Source organism: Ictidomys tridecemlineatus, chromosome 6, assembly GCF_052094955.1.
Source record: "Ictidomys tridecemlineatus isolate mIctTri1 chromosome 6, mIctTri1.hap1, whole genome shotgun sequence".
Taxonomy (NCBI): Eukaryota; Metazoa; Chordata; class Mammalia; order Rodentia; family Sciuridae; genus Ictidomys; species Ictidomys tridecemlineatus.
This window is the reverse complement of record NC_135482.1, coordinates 16,293,548-16,314,897: the sequence shown is the minus strand read 5'-3', so window position 1 is coordinate 16,314,897 and position 21,350 is coordinate 16,293,548. Positions and strand designations below refer to the sequence as shown.

Below are 21,350 nucleotides of genomic sequence, written 5' to 3'. Positions count from 1 at the left end.
TGGGATGAGGATTCTCGGTGTTGGTGAAACATCTGTACAGTACCACGCAAAGCACCCTACAACGTCAATGCAACCTCTCTCAAAACTCAACACCATGGATCCGGAAGATGGCGGCGAAGGGAGTGCATCACCCCCGTGTACCGCGTCACTGTGCGGGAGAATGATGAGTTAGAACGGCTAAAAGCTATCTTGTTAGGAATTTCCACCAAAATTGGGGTGCTCCAAAACCTAGAGGAAGGATTTTCATTGCACGAGGATCAGCTACGGGGGCTCAAACGCGAGCGATTTGTCCACACGGAGAGTCACGCTGCTTATTCAGCAAACCGCCCCGCAGCCAGAGTCTGCGGCTCGCGCTGGGAAACGACGAGATAGCAACGCAAAGATACAGCGCTGCGGATTCTGTGGGCTCCTGCCAGCTGTGCAATCACTGTACTCAGTGCTGAATTCTGGGTTTGAGACAGGGGAAGGAAGCGGTCCAATTCGGTTCTCCACACCGGTCAGACCACAGACGAAACCAGCGGCCACCATTTTGGAGAGCTGACGTCACCATCCCTGTTTTCGACTGATCGCAGCTCATTCAGCTATAGAACAGGTAATTTCAGGCTGCCAATCGCCTGCGTCTCGAAGACAAATTACTCAGGCTCAGCGCTAAAGAACCCGCGGAAACTGCTTCTGGGAGCCTGCTCCTATCAGAACATACACCAGGCCCGGAGCATCTGAATTCCGTGGCTCCTGGAACTGCTTGGTCCCAGGGCTAAAGAACCCGCAGAAACTGCTTCTTGGTCCGGGTCCTGCTGAATACTGTGGAGGTAAATACCAACCGAGCCTTCATACACAGTGGCAACAGGATTGAGACGGGGCTTGTGAGGGCCGGTCAGGACTCACACGTTGCTTTGGTCACCCGGCAAAGGGAACGAAATGCTGCCATTTGCATGGGATACCAACATGGCAGAGATCTGAGGTCATCAGAAAGTGGTGGAGGAGATAACTTCATCGATACCAGTGGCGACAGAAACAGTTGGTCTCCTGGTAAAGACAGTGAGTCACATACACCCGAGTCTCTCTCACTTTGTCATCTGGCCAGAGGGGCAGAGCAGAGCCGTCGCCCGCGCCCAGAAAAGGCCCAGCGACCTGCAGGCGTGGTAGTCATGTCACCCCAACTGGAGTAGGGGCTGAGCAGAGCCGCCGCCCGCGCCCGGAACAGGCCCAGGAACCCACCAGCGTGGCAGTCATGTCACCCCATTTGGAGTAGGGGCCGAGCAGAGCTGCCGCTCACATCCGGAATAGGCCCAACAACCTGCTGGCGTGGTAGTCACATCACCCCAATTGGACTAGGGGCAGAGCAGAGCCGCTGCCCGAGCCCGCAAGGTAGGCAGACCTGCGACCGACCAGTGGAACAGGCCCAGTGGCCTGCCAGCGTGGTAGACACGTCACCCCAATTGGAGTAGGGGCAGAGCAGAGCCTTCACCTGTGCCCGGGACAGGCCCAGCGGCCCACCAGTGTGGCAGTCACGTCACTCCAATTGGAAGAGGGGCAGAGCAGAGCTGCCTCCTGCGCCCGGAACAGGCCCAGAAACCCACCGGCGTGGTAGACACGTCACTCCAATTGGAGTAAGGGCAGAGCAGAGCCGCTGCTCGCGCCTGCAAGGTAGGCAGACCTGCGACTGACTGGCAGAACAGACCCAGCGGCCCGCCAGCGTGGTAGACAGATCACCCCAATTGGAGGAGGAGCACAGCCGCCGCCCGCCCCTGCAAGGGAGACTTTTCAACTATACAAGAGCAATATAAATATATAGGGGGAAAATTTCAAAAACACAACAGTTTCACCAAGCAGAAAGAAACACGAGCAGTATGAAAAGACAAGGAAAGAAAGGACCACAAGCAATGCAGGTCAACTCAACTTTAGAAGAGGTAATAGCTGCAGCAGACGGAATGTCAGATAAAGAATTCAGAATATACATGCTTCAGATGATCTGGAGTCTCAAGGAAGACATTAGACAGCAAAATCAGACAATGAAAGATCACTTTGACAATGAATTACATAAACAAATCCAAGAAGCAAAAGATCAACTATACAGGGAGATAGAGGTAATAAAAAACAAACAGTAATCCTAGAAATGCAGGAAGCAATAAACCAACTTAAAAACTCAATTGAGAATACTACTGACAGAGTAGAACACATAGAAGAGAGAACATCAGACAATGAAGACAAAGTATTTCAACTTGAAAAGAACATAGACAGCTCAGCAAGACTGTTAAGAAACCATGAGCAGAACATCCAAGAAATAACATAAAGAGACCAAACTTAAGAGTCATTGGGATACAGGAAGGTATAGAGGTCCAAACCAAAGGAATGAGCAATCTATTCAATGAAATAATACGAGAAAACTTCCCAGACTTGAAGAATGAGACAGAATCCCAAATCCTAGAAGCCTACAGGACGCTGAATGTGCAAAATCATAAGAGATCTACACCTAGACACATTATAATGAAGATGCCCAACATACAGAATAAGGAGAGAATTTTAAAAGCTTCAAGAGAAAGGAAGCAGATTACATTTAGGGGTAAACCAATCAGGATAACAGCTGATCTCTCAACACAGACTCTGAAAGCTAGAAGATCCTGGAATAACATATTTCAAACACTGAAAGAAAATGGGTTCCAACCAAGAATCATGTATCCAGCGAAATTAAGCTTCAGGATAGAAGATGAAATTAAAACCTTCCACGATAAACAAAAGTTAAAAGAATCTGCAGCTAGAAAACTATCTCTTCAAAACATCCTAGGCAAAACATGACAGGAAGAGGAAATGGAAAATAACAATGAAAACCAACAGGGGAGGTAGGACAGTAAAGGGGGGGAAATAATCAAAGAGGAAAACAAACCATGTTTAGTAACATAAATAAACAAATATGGCTGGAAGAACAACCCATATCTCAATAATAACCCTAAATGTTAATGGCTTAAACTCACCAATTAAGAGACACAGGCTAGTAGAATGGATCACGAAACAAGACCCAACAATATGCTGCCTACAGGAGACGCATTTGATAGAAAAAGACATAGATAGACTGAAGGTGAAAGGTTGGGAAAAATCATATCACTCATATGGACTTCGGAAACAAGCAGGAGTGTCCATACTCATATCAAATAAAATAGATTTCAAGCCAAAGTTAATCAAAAGGGATAAAGAGGGACACTACATACTGCTCAAGGGAACCATACACCAACAAGACATAACAATCATAAATATATATGCCCCAAACAATGATGCAGCTATGTTCATCAAACAAACTCTTCTCAAGTTCAAGAGTCTAATATACCACCATACAATAATCATGGGAGACTTCAACACACCTCTCTCACCACTGGACAGATCTTCCAAACAAAAGTTGAATAAGGAAACTATAGAACTCAATAACACAATTAATAACCTAGACTTAATTGACATATATAGAATATACCACCCAACATCAAGCAGTTACACTTATTTCTCAGCAGCACATGGATCCTTCTCAAAAATAGATCATATATTATGTCACAGGGCAACTCTTAGACAATATAAAGGAGTAGAGATAATACCATGCATCTTATCTGATCATAATGGAATGAAACTGAAAATCAATGATAAAAGAAGGAAGGAAAAATTATGCATCACTTGGAGAATGAACAATAGGTTACTGAATGATCAATGGGTTATAGAAGACATCAAGGAGGAAATTAAAAAATTCTTAGAGATAAATGAAAACACAGACACAACATATTGGAATCTATGGGACACATTGAAAGCAGTTCTAAGAGGAAAATTCATTGCTTGGAGTTCATTCCTTAAAAAAAAAGAAAAAAACAACAAATAAATGATCTCATACTTCATCTCAAAATCCTAGAAAAAGAAGAGCAAAACAACAGCAAAAGAAGTAGAAGGCAAGAAATAATTAAAATCAGAGCTGAAATTAATGAAATTGAAATAAAAGAAACAATTGAAAAAATTGACAAAACTAAAAGTTGGTTCTTTGAAAAAATAAATAAAATCGACAGACCCTTAGCCATGCTAACGAAGAGAAGAAGAGAGAGAACTCAAATTACTAGCATACAGGATGAAAAAGGCAATATCATAACAGACACTTCAGAAATACAGAAGATAATCAGAAATTATTTTGAATCCTTATACTCCAATAAAATAGAAGATAGTGAAGGCATCGATAAATTTCTTAAGTCATATGATCTGCCCAGATTGAGTCAGGAGGATATAGACAATCTAAACAGACCAATATCAATTGAGGAAATAGAAGAAACCATCAAAAGACTACCAAGTAAGAAAATCCCAGGACCGACTGGGTATACAGCAGAGTTTTACAAAACCTTTAAAGAGGAACTAATACCAATACTTTTCAAGCTATTTCAGGAAATAGAAAAAGAGGGAGAACTTCCAAATTCATTCTACGAGGCCAACATCACCCTGATTCCTAAACCAGACAAAGACACTTCAAAGAAAGAAAACTACAGACCAATATCTCTAATGAACCTAGATGCAAAAATCCTCAATAAAATTCTGGCGAATCGGATTCAAAAACATATCAAAAAAAATTGTGCACCATGATCAAGTAGGATTCATCCCTGGGATGCAAGGCTGGTTCAATATACGGAAATCAATAAATGTTATTCACCACATCAATAGACTTAAAGATAAGAACCATATGATCATCTCGATAGACACAGAAAAAGCATTCGACAAAGTACAGCATCGCTTCATGTTCAAAACTCTAGAAAAACTAGGGATAACAGGAACATACCTCAACATTGTAAAAGCTCTCTATGCTAAGCCTCAGGCTAGCATCATTCTGAATGGAGAAAAATTGAAGGCATTCCCTCTAAAATCTGGAACAAGACAGGGATGCCCTCTATCACCACTTCTGTTCAACATAGTTCTGGAAACACTGGCCAGAGCAATTAGACAGACGAAAGAAATTAAAGGCATAAAAATAGAAAAAGAAGAACTTAAATTATCACTATTTGCAGATGACATGATTCTATACCTAGCAGACCCAAATAGGTCTGCAAAGAAACTATTAGAGCTAATAAATGAATTCAGCAAAGTGGCAGGATATAAAATCAACACGCATAAATCGAAGGCATTCCTGTATATCAGCAACAAATCCTCTGAAATGGAAATGAGGACAACCACTCCATTCACAATATCCTCCAAAAAAATAAAATACTTGGGAATCAACTAACAAAAGAGGTGAAAGACTTATACAATGAAAACTACAGAACCCTAAAGAGAGAAATAGAAGAATATCTTCGAAGATGGAAAAATATACGCTGTTCATGGATAGGCAGAAGTAACATCATCAAAATGGCGATATTACCAAAAGTTCTCTATAGGTTTAATGCAATGCCAATCAAAATCCCAATGGCATTTCTTGTAGAAATAGAGAAAGCAATCATGAAATTCATATGGAAAAATAAAAGACCCAGAATAGCAAAAACAATGCTAAGCAGGAAGTGTGAATCAGGCAGTATAGCGATACCAGACTTCAAACTATACTATAGAGCAATAGTAACAAAAACAGCATGGTACTGGTACCAAAACAGGCGGGTGGACCAATGGTACAGAGTAGAGGACACAGAAACCAATCCACAAGACTACAACTATCTTATATTTGATAAAGGAGCTAAAATCATGCAATGGAGGAAGGATAGCATCTTCAACAAATGGTGCTGGGAAAACTGGAAATCCATATGCAACAAAATGAAACTGAATCCCTTTCTCTCACCATGCACAAAAGTTAACTCAAAATGGATCAAGGAGCTTGATATCAAATCAGAGACACGGCATCTGATAGAATAAAAAGTTAGCTATGATCTACATACTGTAGGGTCGGGCTCCAAATTCCTCAATAGGACACCCATAGCACAAGAGTTAATAACTAGAATCAACAAATGGGACTTACTCAAACTAAAAAGTGTTTTCTCAGCAAAAGAAACAATAAGAGAGGTAAATAGGGAGCCTACATCCTGGGAACAAATCTTTACTCCTCACACTTCAGACAGAGCCCTAATATCCAGAGTATACAAAGAACTCAAAAAATTAGACAATAAGATTACAAACAACCCAATCAACAAATGGGCCAAGGACCTGAACAGACACTTCTCAGAGGAGGACATACAATCAATCAACAAATACATGAAAAAATGCTCACCATCTCTAGCAGTCAGAGAAATGCAAATCAAAACCACCCTAAGATATCATCTCACTCCAGTAAGATTGGCAGCCACTATGAAGTCAAACAACAACAAGTGCTGGCGAGGATGTGGGGAAAAGGGTACTCTTGTTCATTGTTGGTGGGACTGCAAATTGGTGCAGCCAATTTGGAAAGCAGTATGGAGATTTCTTGGAAAGCTGGGAGTGGAACCACCATTTGACCCAGCTATTCCCCTTCTCGATCTATTCCCTAAAGACCTAAAAAGAGCATGCTACAGGGACATTGCTACATCGATGTTCATAGCAGCACAATTCACAATAGCAAGACTGTGGAACCAACCTAGATGCCCTTCAATAGACAAATGGATAAAAAAAAATGTGGCATTTATACACAATGGAGTATTACTCTGCATTAAAAAATGACAAAATTATAGAATTTGGAGGGAAATGGATGGCATGAGAGCAGATTATGCTAAGTGAAGCTAGCCAATCCCTAAAACACAAATGCCAAATGTCTTCTTTGATATAAGGAGAGTAACTAAGAACAGAGTAGGGACGAAGAGCATGAGAAGAAGATTAACATTAAACAGGGATGAGAGGTGGGAGGGAAAGGGAGAGAGAAGGGAAAATGCATGGAAATGGAAGGAGACCCTCAGGGTTATACAAAATTACATACAAGAGGAAGTGAGGGGAAAGGGAAAAATAATACAAGGGGGAGAAATGAATTACAGTAGAGGGGGTAGAGAGAGAAGCGGGGAGGGGAGGGGAGGGGAGGGGGGATAGTAGAGGATAGGAAAGGCAGCAGAATACAACAGACACTAGTATGGCAATATGTAAATCAATGGAAGTGTACCTGATGTGATTCTGCAATCTGTATACGGGGTAAAAATGGGAGTTCATAACCCACTTGAATCAAAGTGTGAAATATGATATATCAAGAACTATGTAATGTTTTGAACAACCAACAATAAAAAAAATTCAACACCATTTTTCACAGTAATAGAAATATTACTGATTTCCAATAATATTACAAAGCTATATAATCAACGCAGTAGGATACCGGCATAAAAACAGACATGGAGATCAGTGGAGCAGAACAGAGATCCTACAAATAAACCCAGGCATACATGGCCAACTAATTTTCCACAAAGGTACCAAAAAACACCATGGGGAGAAAATAGTTTCTTCAATAAATGAGGTTGGGAAAACTGGATGTCTGATGGCAAAAAAAGGTAAGACTAGATCTTTTTCTTACAGTAGATACAAAATGGATCAAGCATTTAAATATAAGATATAAAATTTAATGGGAGAAGATGTTTGCAAACCATATGTCCAATAAGAAATTAAGATTGCAAAATATACAAGGATCTCATGTAACTCCATAGCAAAAAGAGCCAAATAACCGGATTTTTTTTTTCTTTGTACCAGGGATTGAACCCAAGGGCGCTTAAACACTGAGCCACATCCACAGCCATTTTTATTCTTTATTTTGAGACAGGGTCTCATAGGTTGCTTGCAATCTCACTAAATTGCTGAGTCTGGCCTTAAACTTGTGATCCTCCTGCCTCAGCCTCCAGAGCTGAGATTACAAGTGTGTGCTACTGCCCCTGATAAATAACCTGATTTTAATAATGGGCAAAAGTCCTGAAACTTCTCAAAAGAAGACATACAAATGACCAATAGGTATATATGAAAAGATGCCCAACATCACGAATCACCAGAGACACACAAATCAAAACCACGAGATACCACTTCACACCTGATAGAATGACTGTTATCAAAAACCAAAGGCTGGGAGTGTAGCTCAGTGGTAGAGCACTTGCCTGTTATATGCAAGGCCCTGGGTTCAATCTCCAGCATCACAAAGAAGGGGGGAAAAAAGTCAAAAAGTTAAAAAGGGAGCATGTAGAGAAAAGGGAACACTTGGTATAATGATTTTAGAAAACAGTATGGAAGTTTCTCAAAAAATAGAGCTACCACATGTTACATAGCAATTCTACTTTCTTATGTTTAGATATGAGTTGTCCCCCAAAAGCTCAGTGTGTGAAAAAATGCAAGGAAGTGTAAAGGTATTTCCAGCAGCTCAGGAGGCTGACGCAGGAGGATTGCAAGTTCAGAGCCTGCCTCAGCCTCCTAGTGAGGCCCTGTCTCAAAAAAATAAAAAGGGCTTAGGATGTGGCTCAGTGGTTAAGTGCCCTGGATTCGATCCCTGGTACAAAAAGAAAGGAGGGAAGGAAGGAAGAAAGAAGGAATAGATTGTGAAATGATTGGGTAATGGTTGGGTTAAGAAAGCCTCAACCTAAGCAGTGCATTTATCCCCTGCAGGCACGTAGGGTGTGGCTGGAGGAGGTGCGGAACCAGGGCTATTTTCTGGGAAGAGTTAGAGATTTTGCTGAGAGAATGTAAATATGAAGTTAATTGATGAAAATGCCGAGAGGGATTAAGTGCCCAGCACAGGACAGGAAGGAAATTAGGGTGATTCCTTTCACCTATTTATTCATACATTCAGTCAACAGGTATTTATTGAGACTCTAGTAATACACCAGGACCACAGATTCAGAGGCCAGTCCCTAGGGAGTCCACACTTGGGTGAAGGACCCAGGATGACAGCAGGATGCTGAGGTGACCTGGCAGAGTGAGACCAGGGCATTCATTCCAGTGCTGAGGAGAGGGTGGGGGTGGGGGGTCCGGAAGGCTTCCCATCTCTCCTGAACTGATCCAAACCACTCCATTCAGGCCTGTGCTTCCTCGTGAGAAGGCTGGCCCCTTGAGAGCAGGGACTGCATCTGAGTCATTTCAGCATTTCTCATTCTTGGCAGGTGCCCATCCTCTTTCCCTTGCCCATTTCCACAAGAGGCAGAAAAACCTAAATACAGACTTCACTCACCTCCTTTGCAGCTAGGAGTAGCCACATTATGTAGATCTGCAGATGAACTAAAGTAAAAATCTGCAGGGACACTGGGTATGCTTTTGCTTTCTGGATGAAGGGGCAATTCCTCCTTCTTCCTGCCTTGCCTGGGCCCACAAATGCTGGAGCTAGGCAGCCATCTTGTAACTATGAGGGAGAGGGCAAGAGCTGCAGAGAACAGCCAGCCCTGACATCAAATGGAGAATCAATGCCTTCCATACTCACATCCTCCAGATATATGAGAAGAATAAACCCATGCATTTTTAAGCTGCTGTGAATTTGTCTTTTTTTTTTTTTTTTGGTACTTGTGAAGTCAGAATTAGGCTGTCAATATAGATAGGTAAATTGAGTCAGGTTGGATCAAGGAGGCCAATTTTGAGTGAGTCCAGCAAGTTGGAGACTGTCCCCTGAAGGACTGAACTGTTAATTCTTTCAGAGCCCTTCCTCCACCCTTATCAAGAACCTGCCCCTGCTCCAACCTGTGGCTAAGGTACCTTGTCCCAGGAATTGCCTTCCCTACATGGAGCTATTAGGTTGTCAATTAATGTGTCCAGGTCTGCTCCATCCTGCCCTTCCCCCTTCAGCCCACCTGTTTCCCACCTGTTGGCCACCCCACTATGCAGCATTTCTAAGCCTATCACATAGGCTGGAAGGAGAGTGATGATAAGGGGAAGAGGCCAGGAGAACAAAGGAAGCCTAGGACTTACAAAAAGGGCAGAACACCCCGCTTCTCGAGATACCAGGATGCCAGCTATGGCCCCTTCTCCCTCCCAGGAGAAGTCTGTTACCCCTTTTTAAATAAACCCTGCTTTATATCCTTGCCTTGGCATGCTTCTCTAATGTTCAGACTTAAACATGTGAAGAAGTAGAACTTGTCACCGATAACCAGTGGTATCAGTGACAGAGGAGCCAAGTTCAGAACAGACAGAACACTGACAGGGAGTCAGGCATGGACAGCTAGAGGGAATGATGGAGGAGGCTTTTTGTTTTGGGGACCAGGAACTTTACCCTAAGCCAAATCCCTAGCCCTTTTTATAAGTTTTGCTTTGATAAGGTCTTGGGAAGTTGCTGAGGTTGGCCTTGAACTTGTGATCCTTTTGCCTCAGCCTCCCGAGCCGCTGGGATCACAGGTAAGTGCCACCACACCCGGTGTTTCCTCTGCCTTCCTGAAGCTCACTCTCAGTCTCTTTTGCCAACTGTCTCCTTTGCTCCTACCTCCTGAGCATACAGCATACAGCCCTTTACTGAGAACTCTCTTCGGAGGAAATCTCCTCCTGTTTCACAGCTTTAAATACCATTTCTATGCCAACAACTCCCACGTTTCTGTCCCCATGTGGATTCCAGACTCCTAAGTCCAACGGGTCACTTGGCATATCCACTTGAAGGCGTCCATGTGTCCCAATCTGAGCTCATGAGGCCTCCCCCAACCAGGCACCCTAACCAGCTCTCCCAAACCAGTTAATGGAACTAATTGTTCCAGCGAAAACTAAAGTTGGTGCTATCCTTGGCCCCACTTGCTTCCCTACCCCACGTGTGGACTGGTAATAAATGCTGTCTGTTCTTCCTGCAGAATACATCCACCATTTTCACCACCTTCAGGTCCTGACCCTGGCTGACCACCATCCTTGGACTCTTTGACTGTCTTATTCCATGGCTGTTTCCCTCCCGTTGATTTCATAACCAAAAAACAGTCAGCCTGTGAAACTACGAGCCAGAGCCTCTGCGCCAAACCCTCTGAGGCCTGCCTGTCTGTCTCGGGGTCAGAGCTGAGTCCCTCAATGTCCTCCCACAAGATCTCCATGATCACTGGCTTCCTTGGCAGACAGACTTCACCTCAGCCTTTCTACTAGCCATTCCCTACATCTAGAATGTTCTCCTGGGATATTCAAGTGGCTTGATATATATCCACACACACACATGTATCAGCTCCTTGGCAATTACTGCCATCTGCCATTCTGCCTCTTTGTTATGGTTTATGGTTCGCCCTCCAAAGGATACATTATAAGCTCCCCGAGGCAGGAAAGTTTGTTTTTGTTTTTATTGACAAATTGCTAACATCTAGACAGGTGCCTGGCAGTATCGGTCCTCAAAAATATTTATGGACTAGAGAGAGGAAGGTACAGCCGACTCCTTTAGGATGCTGCTGAGAACCGTGTATGTTCACCAGGGAAATGAAAACCCTCCACACAGAAGCCACTCAGGTGCAGGAACAACACTGACTCTGCAGGAACCTCCCGCCTGGCCTTCCCGCCCAGAGGTCCCCCCACCCTCCTCTTCCCCGAGTCATCAGTGGCGTAACTGTCTCAGTAGCTTTTTTTGTTGTTGTTGCTTGATAATTATATCAAAAAATAATGATCACCTTTTTATTATTTTTATTTCAAACACACATTCAGCTTGACTTCTGGCTTGATTTTCCTTTTCTTAGTTTCATTTGAAACATTTTGAATCTATTGAAAAGTTGAGATAAGCACCCACCACGTACTCTGCAGCCCATTCATCATCTGCTAATCTGTCGTATTCACTCCACGGCTCTCGCTATGTACTTGCAGTTGCAGACATCACAACACTTCACCCCTAAATACTTCAGCAGATCTCCCCTTAGAGTAAAATATCCTGTTGGGCACAGTGGCACCCACCTGTAATCCCAGCTTCTTGGGAGGCTGAGGCAGGAGGATCTCAAGTTCAAGGCCAACTCAGCAATTTAGCAAGGCCCTAAGCAAATTAGTGAGACCCTGTCTCTAAATAAAAATAAAAAGGGCTGGGGATGTGGCTCAGTGGTAAAGCATCTCTGGGTTCAGTCCCTGGTACCAAAAATAAATACATTCATTAATTAAAAATAAAGAAGGACATCCTAAAACAACAACAACAACAAAAACCATACACACACACACACACATCTTCCTATATCATCACAATGCCATGATCTCACCTAAGAAAAGTAACATTGATAACATCAACCAATAAGTTGTCCATTCAACTTCCCTCATTATCCCAATATTGTTGTTCATTATTTTTTTAAGTTGTAGATGGACAAATACCTTTATTTTGTTGATTTATTTTTATGTGGTGCTGAGAATCGAACCCAGCACCTCATATGTGCCAGGTAAGTGCCCTGCCATTGAGCCCCAGCCCTAGCCCCTGTTGTTCATTATTGGTCAGCCCCACCCCACTGCCTTTTTATTTGTCACTACATTATGGGTTTGGAGAATGCAAGCCACTTGTTTATAGAATTGGACTGAATGATTTACACCGCAGCTGTGGGGAGTGGGAGAGAGGAAGGCCAGCAGGTACAGGCGTGCAGTTGTATAAGAGATAACTTCTAATGTTCTACAGCACAGGAGGGTGACTGTGGTTGACAACAGGTAATTGTTTATTTCAGAATGGGAAATAGGATTTTGAATCTTCTCAACATCAAGAAATAGTAAATCTTTGAGGTGATGAATATACTAATTAGCATGATCTGTTCATTATACATAGTACACATGTACTGAAATATCATACCGTACCCCACTAATATATACCATTATGTGACAATTCTTAAATTTAGCCTTAGGGCCGGGGTTGTGGCTCAGTGGTAGAGCCCTTGCCTAGCATGGGTGAGGCACTGGGTTCGATCCTCAGCACCATGTAAAAATAAATACATAAAAATAAAGGCATTGTGTCCATCTACAACTAAAATATAAAAATAAAATTTAAAAATTAGCCTTAAAAAGACCCTTCCGCAACTCTGAGTGTCTTTTCTGCTTAAAGCCACTTGCTAGAACCCACTAACAAAAGGTTAAGGTCCAAGCTTCCAGTGACACCTGTGGGTCCCCATGCCATGTCTCTGTCACGCTGAGCTGCTTCAGGATTACTCTCTACCCTCCTCTATCCCCAACGCAACACTGCGCCCATCTTGCCTCTGGACTGTGGTTTTCATGCAGACACTCTGCCTGGAATGTCCTTTCCTGCCTACTTCCCCAGTAAACTGTTGGTGGTGCCTTAAAGACTCCGTTCAGGCTCCTCCTCCTCCTCAGGGAAGCTTCCCGCAGTGGCCCCCCGGGTGGTGGTGGCCCTCTGCTGATGTCCACTCTACCCTTGCAAGCTGCACCACATTTTGTAATCTTGTGGCATGCCTGTCTCCTCTACCAGACCATGAGACGGTTGAGGACAGGGACTGTGGCTTACCCACTCATCCTGTCCTGAGGCGGGAACTCAGTGACTACTTGTTGAATGAATGAGAAATAGGAGGGAGAAAGAAAAAGGAAGAAGCTCTTGTTGCTCTGCTCTTCAACCCCAGGGAGAGAGGGGTCAGCGCTTCCTTCACTAAGGAAGTAAGCACCAAGGAGGGGGACTGTAGATGCCCTGTCCCAGGAACAGAGGCTCCAGAGAGGGAGCCTGGAACTTGCACCTCTGTGAGCTCTCCCGGTGGGGGGACTGCCACGTGCCGGTTTCCCTGGATAATAAATGATCAACCCTGTGCATGCACAGGCCTATCTTCAGGACAGCCGGAGAGGAGGAGCAGGAAGTCAGCTCCTGACAGCCATGGAGAGGCATTCCTGAGGCAAGGCCCTGGACTTCAAAGAGGGGAGGAAAGAGGCAGAGGGAGGCCTGAGGGCCTGCCCCTGAGGAAAGGAGAAGAGCTTAGAGAACTTAGAGGCTGGTACGGTTAAATATGGGTCCCTGAAGACCTTGTGTAGGGAGCTGTTTCACCAGATGCCAGAGAGTTGCCAGAGAGTTTGGGCCCATGGCCAAACCTGGAAAGAATGTCTGAGACCTGGCAGTGGCTAGGAAATTAGCTCTGCCTTGGAAGAAGAGGCGAAATGGGAAGGATGCTTCAGAAAAACACTTAAAAAATCTGAACCTGTTAGTCTTATTTTACATGCCAACTCTGATTAGCTGGTAGAGGCTTTCAGGATTGGGAAACGAAGGAGAAACCTAGGCCACCACCAGATTTTATTTAACAGGGCCACAGACGATGATTAATCACATCGATCATTGCAGGTAGGGAGGAATGGGTAAGGACCTGGGAATCAAAAAGGAGGAGGGAAGACATGGGGTGGGGAGGCTAAGAGGTAGTGTTGAGTGCCTTAAATATACCTACGTTCGGTGGTCATCTGACAAGGACACACCCTCCATGCCATGACCACCTCCCGCTAGAGGTAAGAGCTCACAGAGGTGCAAGTTCCAGGCTCCCTATCTGGAGCTTGTGTTCCTGGGACAGGGCATCTACAGTCCCCCTCCTTGGTGCTTACTTCCTTCCCTGCCTCTCAGGGGCGCCACATCTCCCAGCCCTGACACATCAAGGACCAGGCCTCCAGCACATGAACTTCTCAAGGACAAACTACAGCCACACCACAGCACTAGGGAACAGAGTGAGGTGTCCCCTTGGGTGTTCTTGAGTGGTAAAGGAGGAAGTCCAAAAGGGACCAAAATGAACACAAGGATGGCCAGAACAGGATATCCCAGAGTGTGCTCCGAGAAGTGTTCGCTGACATTATGTGACAAAATGGCTCACTAGGCGCCACTGTGCTGAAAGTCCTCAAGCGGAGTTGTCCACTGTGGGAATTCTCAGGACCTCTAAAGAGATTATATGCTCTGAGGTTTCTCAGAAGGTGACAGAGTTTGCAGGGCTACATAGGCCATGGGACCAGGTCTCCAGAACATTCTTTGGAAAATGCTGAAATGAAGGCAGCATTTAGAGAAGCACGTGCCTTGGGAGCTGGAAATGAAAACGACCAGGTTTAATGAACATGTCTTTCTCTCAGCAAGGAAAGAGGAGAAACCAAGACGAGGCAAAGACAGAGTGGGCAAGGAGAAAGAGGAGCTCGAAGGCAGGAAGGAGGAAAGCAGAGTCTCGGGGAGGCATGTGAAGATAGAGGCCACCTGGGTGACCAGCCTGCCAGAGTGTCACCAAATGCAGGAAGTGTGGTCACTTCTGTCATCACTGCTGTCATCGCCATCAGCAGAGAAGCTGACCAGTCCTGCGGGCTCACTGCTTTGCAGACCCTGTAGTATGTCTTTTATCGATATGATGAGGTTTTTTTAATTCCCATTTTACAGATAAATACAGCAAGTTAATTTGTCCAGAGTCAGGCTTATAAAGTTTACAAGGGGCAGCCCATGGACTCAGTCCTGTGCCTGACCCAGAGCTGTGTCCTCACGACTACACAGCTCTACTGCTAGCTGTGTTTGAGGCGGAACTGGAATTTCATTACATAATACAAAAGGGGCATGGTACAAGAGGCAACACCAAAACACAGGCAAAGGAAAAGGCAAAACCAACCGACCAACCAAAGCCATTGGACATTTGGCTGCCCAGAGCCAAACAGCTACAGGACCACCCATCTTCTCCACAGCACATCCAGCTGTTATATATTGTTGTGTTCTCTTCCTCTCATCTTACTGTTTACTATCCCTTCTTAACTTATGTCATGAACTATGTATCAGGCTCTCCTGGGCTTATCTAATGTATTACACTTGTCGCTAGAGAGATAATTTTTTTTTAATATTTATTTTAGTTATCGGCAGACACAACATCTTTGTTTGTATGTGGTGCTGAGGATCGAATCCTGGCCGCACGCATGCCAGGCGAGCGCACTACCGCTTGAGCCACATCCCCAGCCCTATACTTGTTGATAAAGCGAATATAGGACATTATCTGGATATTAAGCACTTTCGACCTGAATACTCTGACTACTCCACCCACTACAAACTCACAGAGATTTCCACAGCTGCCAGTTCTCTTACTGAATATGGGAGCCCTCAGAACAGTTTTCTAGAACAGATTCCAAAAACATGAATCACAACTCAATTAAGTCATTTGTGGCTCAGAAACATACCTGCATTAAATGCCAGCATTTATCCGTGTCTTATTCAACTGCTAATCTCTACTGACAAATAGTTTTTGGGAAGAGAAGGGAAACAAAATCAGGTCTGCAAACACAGTCCAGGATATGAAAACCTTGCACATGGAGTATCTTGGATTTGTAGCAATGGCAAAAAGGAGAATAAAAGGAAGGAAGGAAGGAAAGAAGAAAGGAAGAAAGAAAGTTTCCATTGGAATGCTACAAAGACAAGCTGGGGGACTCCTGAAGGCAAAGTTTGTGTGGACAGACTGACTGACACCTCTGAATTACTTCTTTGAATCTGTAGCAAAATAAAGGACTACTGCCGACAGGCCAGGTTAGAATGGAAAGACAGAATGCTGCTCCTAAATCTCTCTACTTACCTGGTTAATGGTGAGGGTAGGTGGGACTTTGTGCTCCTTGGTCCAGTCTCTAGTGCTGAGGGGCAGAGCATTCAAATCGTGGCTGGCTCAGGGCTGCAGCCCTTCACGCTGCTTCCGTTGCTTCTAAGATCTCATTGGAAATCTCAAAGGGCTAGAGAGCCCCAAGGCCTCTATTAAGTTTCCAAAAGAACATCCCTCCCCTACCCGCACCCCCCCTTTGCTTGCGTTGACTTTGGGTGGCTCGGGTTTCTTCCTCTCCTGCGCCGAGCAGCTGGGAGCCCAGGCGTTGCTGGCAGAGTCAGGCAGCCACTGAAACACTTCCAGATGTGCTGGGCAGGGCGGGCCAGCTCGGATGGGCCAGACTTCCTCTCATAGCATCGTCCTGCAGTCCGCTTGCAAATCGTATCTAAAACACGGCTGTTCTAGAGGAAAAGAATCAAACCCAGAGAAGAGCAAATGCTCCGAGGGTGAATTTCAACCACACGTTAGATCTAACATAAACTCTGAAAGAGAAGGTAAAAATAAATTCATGCTGGTTTTGAGAGTCTTTGCAGCCTCTAGCTGCTCCTGAAATCTCTGCTCATTGAAATGCTGTCGTCTGCAAATCAAAACCCAGACAGCAACTATGGTCTCAGTCTACCAAGGCATGATAATGTCCGAAGTTTCAAGATGGAGTGTATCCTGCCTGAACCCAGAGAAGAATCACTCAGGGGGTTGGCATCAAGGACATCTATGTTGTTCTGTATTTCTGTCATGATTCTCAAGAATCCTGGAAATGGCACCAGCACACTTTGTCTGGAATCATAGAACTGATTCTGCAGTGATCCCTCTCCTCTCTCTAGTTTCTACAAGGAACTAAGGTTGCCCACTCTGTCGCCTTCAGGAGTGGTACCCTCCTATAGAAACAGGATGCAAAGCCACACTGGAATTTTAAATGTTCTAGCAGATGCCTTAAGAGAAGTGCAAAGAAATAAAATTGATTTAAATGATATATTTTATTTTACACAAGATAAAATATCATTTCATCACACAATATAAAATATTATTAACAAGACATTTCACTTTTTTTAACTGTGTCTTTGAAATCTGGCATGTGTTTTATTTTAATTTTTTTTCTCTGTCTCTCTATTTATTTATTTTTTTGTGGTGCTGGGGATTGAACCCAGGGCCTTGTGCATGTGAGGTGAGCACTCTACCAACTGAACTATATCCCCAGCTCAATTTTAATTTTCTATTTTTTAAAAAAATATTTTTTAGTTGTTGATGTATCTTTATTTTTTATTTATTTATATGTGATGCCGAGGATGGAACCCAGTGCCTCACATGTATTAGGTAAGCGCTCTGCCACTGAGCTACAACCCCAGCCCTTAATTTTTATTTTAAGACAGGGTCTTGCTAGGTTGATTAAGGCTTTGCTAAATTGATGAGGGTAGCTTTGAACTTGCGATTCCTGCCTGCGCCTCCTGAGTCTCTAGAGTGTATTTTACACTTGCAGTAAATTTCAATTCAAATCCTATTGGAAATACTTGATATGTATTTAGATTTCATAAAATTTACAGTTTAAAAAGTGGATTTACATATTTGGGTTGTTTCAAATAAATTCGAAAATTTTCCCAACAACTGAAAGGAGTAATAGTTTTTCAATTCAAAATTAATCAAAATTTAGTAAAATTTAAAATTCAGTACTTCAGTTGCACCAATCACATATTAAGTACTCATTAGCCAATGTGGTCAGGGGCTACTAAATTGAATAATACAGTTTCTAATGGCTTAGTGGGATTTTCTCAGACTTAAACTAGGAGAGTGGGAGTATCTTAATATCTTCCACTTGCACAGAATTTTGAACATTGCCAAAGCATTTTCACTTCTACTTCATTTTATTCTCATAACATTTCTTTTTGGTAAATTAAACTTTGCTCCGATTTTCAGATGAGTAAACTGAGGCTTTGAGCAAGTGAATGTCTTAAGTGTCCAGAGCAAGTTAGTGATGAAACTGAGATTGGAATTCCTGTTCGGCACCTCTCGACTGTGTTCTTCTTGATGTATATTTCAAACACTAGGATTTTGGGTTAGGACAGTAGGATTATCTCCTGCAGCACCCTGTTGCTGTGTGGGCAGAATTATTCATCTCCCTAGCAGAATTTCCTTACAAACTCCTACCCTGAAGCCCTCACCCACTCAAGCAAGCGTGTCCTCTTTCTTTGGAGCAGGCTTGACCTTAGCTGTTACTCCTCTTTTGCTACTCCCAGAAAGTCATACCTTTTTTTTTTTTTTTTTTTTTTGGAGTCAACAATTGAACAGAGGGCTGGGGATGTGGTTCAAGTGGTAGCGCGCTCGCCTGGCATGCGTGCAGCCCGGGTTCGATCCTCAGCACCATATACCAACAAAGATGTTGTGTCCGCCGAGAACTAAAAAATAAATATTAAAAATTCTCTCTCTCTCTCTCTCTCTCTCTCTCTCTCTCTCTCTCTCTCTCTCTCTCTCTCTCTCTCACTCTCTTAAAAAAAAAATTACAAACAATTAAACAGAACCCAGGGGTGCTACCACTGAACCACACCCCCAGCCCTTTTTATTTTTTATTTTGAGACAGCCTCTTGCTAAATTGCTTAGGACCTCACTAAGTTTCTGAGCCTGGCTTTGAACTCAAGATCCTCTTGCCTCAACGTCCTGAGCCACTGGGATTACAGTGTGCGCTACCACACCTGGCAGTTGTACCTGATTTTAAACCACAATCATTCAATGTTTTGGCTAACATAAACAGATGTAAGGGGCAGCCTGTGCATTTCAGTCAACAGTGGACCACATATATGACAATGGCCCCACAAGATTATAAAGGAGCTGAAAAAGTTTCTATTCTTGAAACATTCCTGTCACACCTTTTATTCTTACCTTTTTTTTAATATTTAGATAAAAAATACTTACCATTGTGTTACAACTGCCCTCGGTATTCAGTAACATACAGTACAGTAACATACTGTGCAGACTTGAAGCCTAGTACAACTTATGTTGTACATGTACAACTTATTTTTCTGTTCATCCATCAATGGACATTTGAGATTGTTTTCATATCCGTGCTACTGTGAAAAATGCTACAATGAACACAGGGGTGTAGGTATCTCTTTGAAGGCTGGAGATGTGACTCAGTGACAGAGTGTTTGCCTGACAAGCACAAGGCCCTGGGTTTGATCCCCAGCACCACAAACACAACAAAATGGGTATCTCTTTGAGATACTGATTTCATTTCCTTTGGATACACACTTAGAAGTAGGGTTGCTGGAGCATATGGTAGTTCTGATTTTAACAATTTGAAGAATCTTCATACTATTTTCCACAATAGTTATGTCAATTTTATTATTGTTATTGAATAACGAAGGCCCAAGATGTGAACTAAGGAAAATATTTGTTGTTATCATCAACTTTTAATTAAAAAGTCCAGGGGCTGGGGTTGTAGCTCAATGGCAGAGTGCTTGCCTCGCACATGTGAGGGACATGTTAAGTGGTGTAGAAACACTGCTGGTAGCCTACTTAATAATTTTTCTCTGTTTCTTCCCTTCTAATAGAAACTCTATTTGGGGCAGCAATATACATAGTTAAAAAGACCTCCTTAGTTGTCCGTCAGTTAGGGTGGCATGTCAGCAGAAGTATGCTGTCTGGGACTTCCTAAAAAAGAGCTGTTTGGCGTCTCTTGCCCTTTCTTCCTGTCTGGAAAGCAACCTGATGGTGGAGGTGAAATTACCACCTTGTTGCTTCGAAATCAAAGTCCACTTTGTGCTGCTGCACTGGCCACACCAGCTGTGGGCAGAGACTGCAGAGCTGAATCAGGCAGAGTCCTGGCAGGACACAGATGGCTCCCTCACCAGGGCCTGGTGGAGTCGTCTTAAAAAGACACAGTTTGAAATGGGTGCTTAGCATTACGAACACGTGGTTAAGAGATGTAGCAAACACCCTGAGGTTAGCAATAGCCAGGAGTCAATAACAACCACAGTTCTTTTTTTTTTTTTTTTATTTTTTAGTTGTAGGTGGACACAATACCTTTATTTCATTTATTTATATGAGGTTCTGAGGATCAAACCCAATGCCTCACACATGCCAGACAAGCACTCTACCTCTGAGCTACAATCTCAGCCTCAATAACCCCAGTTCTAAAGGCAGAGGAGAGAGTGCTTTCCAGGAATGAGGGCGAGACAGTAACAAGAGCAGCCCTCCTACGGGGATTCAGCCAACTTGTGATCTGTACAAAAGTGACCAGGAATAACTACCCTAACTTCACAGTCTCCTATAGGTGATGACTTCTCCTGGCCGAACACAGCAAAAGAAGGGCAAGGGAGCTGGAGTGATATAGTCAGCCTCTCAGGATATTGAACAGGTTGAAGAAGAATAGAGAGTAGATCTGTACAAGTAAACGGAGAATATCCTTGCACAATACCAAAAGGGTCCTGCATCCTATTGACATCCAGATTCAGCATCCTGTTAGAACAGAAAATTCCCTTAACCTAGTGATGTCGTAGTCATTGCAAGTTGTAGCATAATGCATTATTTGTGAGTTTATGGCGATGCTGGTATAAACAAACCTACTGTGCTGCCCGTCATATAAAAGTGCAGCACATATAATTTTGTACAGTACACAATATATGTAATAAATGACTATATGGTTAGTTTGTATGTTTACTATACTTTTTATTATTTGAAAGTTTAGTCCTTCCTTTTTACAAAAAAAAGAAAGAAAGAAAGGAAAGAAGGAAGGAAGGAAGAAAGAAAAGAAAAAAGGAAAAAGAAAGGAAAGGAAAAAGAAAAATGAACTCTAAAACAGCCCTAGGCCTTCAGGAACAATGCAGAAGATGGCACTGTCATCAAAAGAGAAGATAGCTCCAGGTGTGTCACTGCCCTGAAGACATTCCAACGAAGTGATAAGATATAGAGGTGGAAGCAAGCAATACTGATAATCCTGACCCTGTGCAAATTTAGGCTAATATGTGTGCTTGTGTCTTTGTTTTTATTCGCAAAAAAGTTAATAACTAAATAGACTAT

The 21,350-nt window shown here is 43.3% G+C and overlaps 1 protein-coding gene across 1 annotated transcript in view; it reads right to left on the bottom strand.

Moving 5' to 3' along the window:
- Glt8d2 (glycosyltransferase 8 domain containing 2) overlaps window positions 1-16,811 on the bottom strand; it is a 45,439-nt gene extending 28,628 nt beyond the window's left edge. Inside the window, exon 1 of the mRNA XM_005322344.4 lies at window positions 16,323-16,811. The gene's annotated coding sequence lies outside the window, so the exon portion shown is untranslated. The remainder of the gene's footprint in view (window positions 1-16,322) is intronic.
- Between the last annotated feature and the right edge of the window lie 4,539 nt (window positions 16,812-21,350).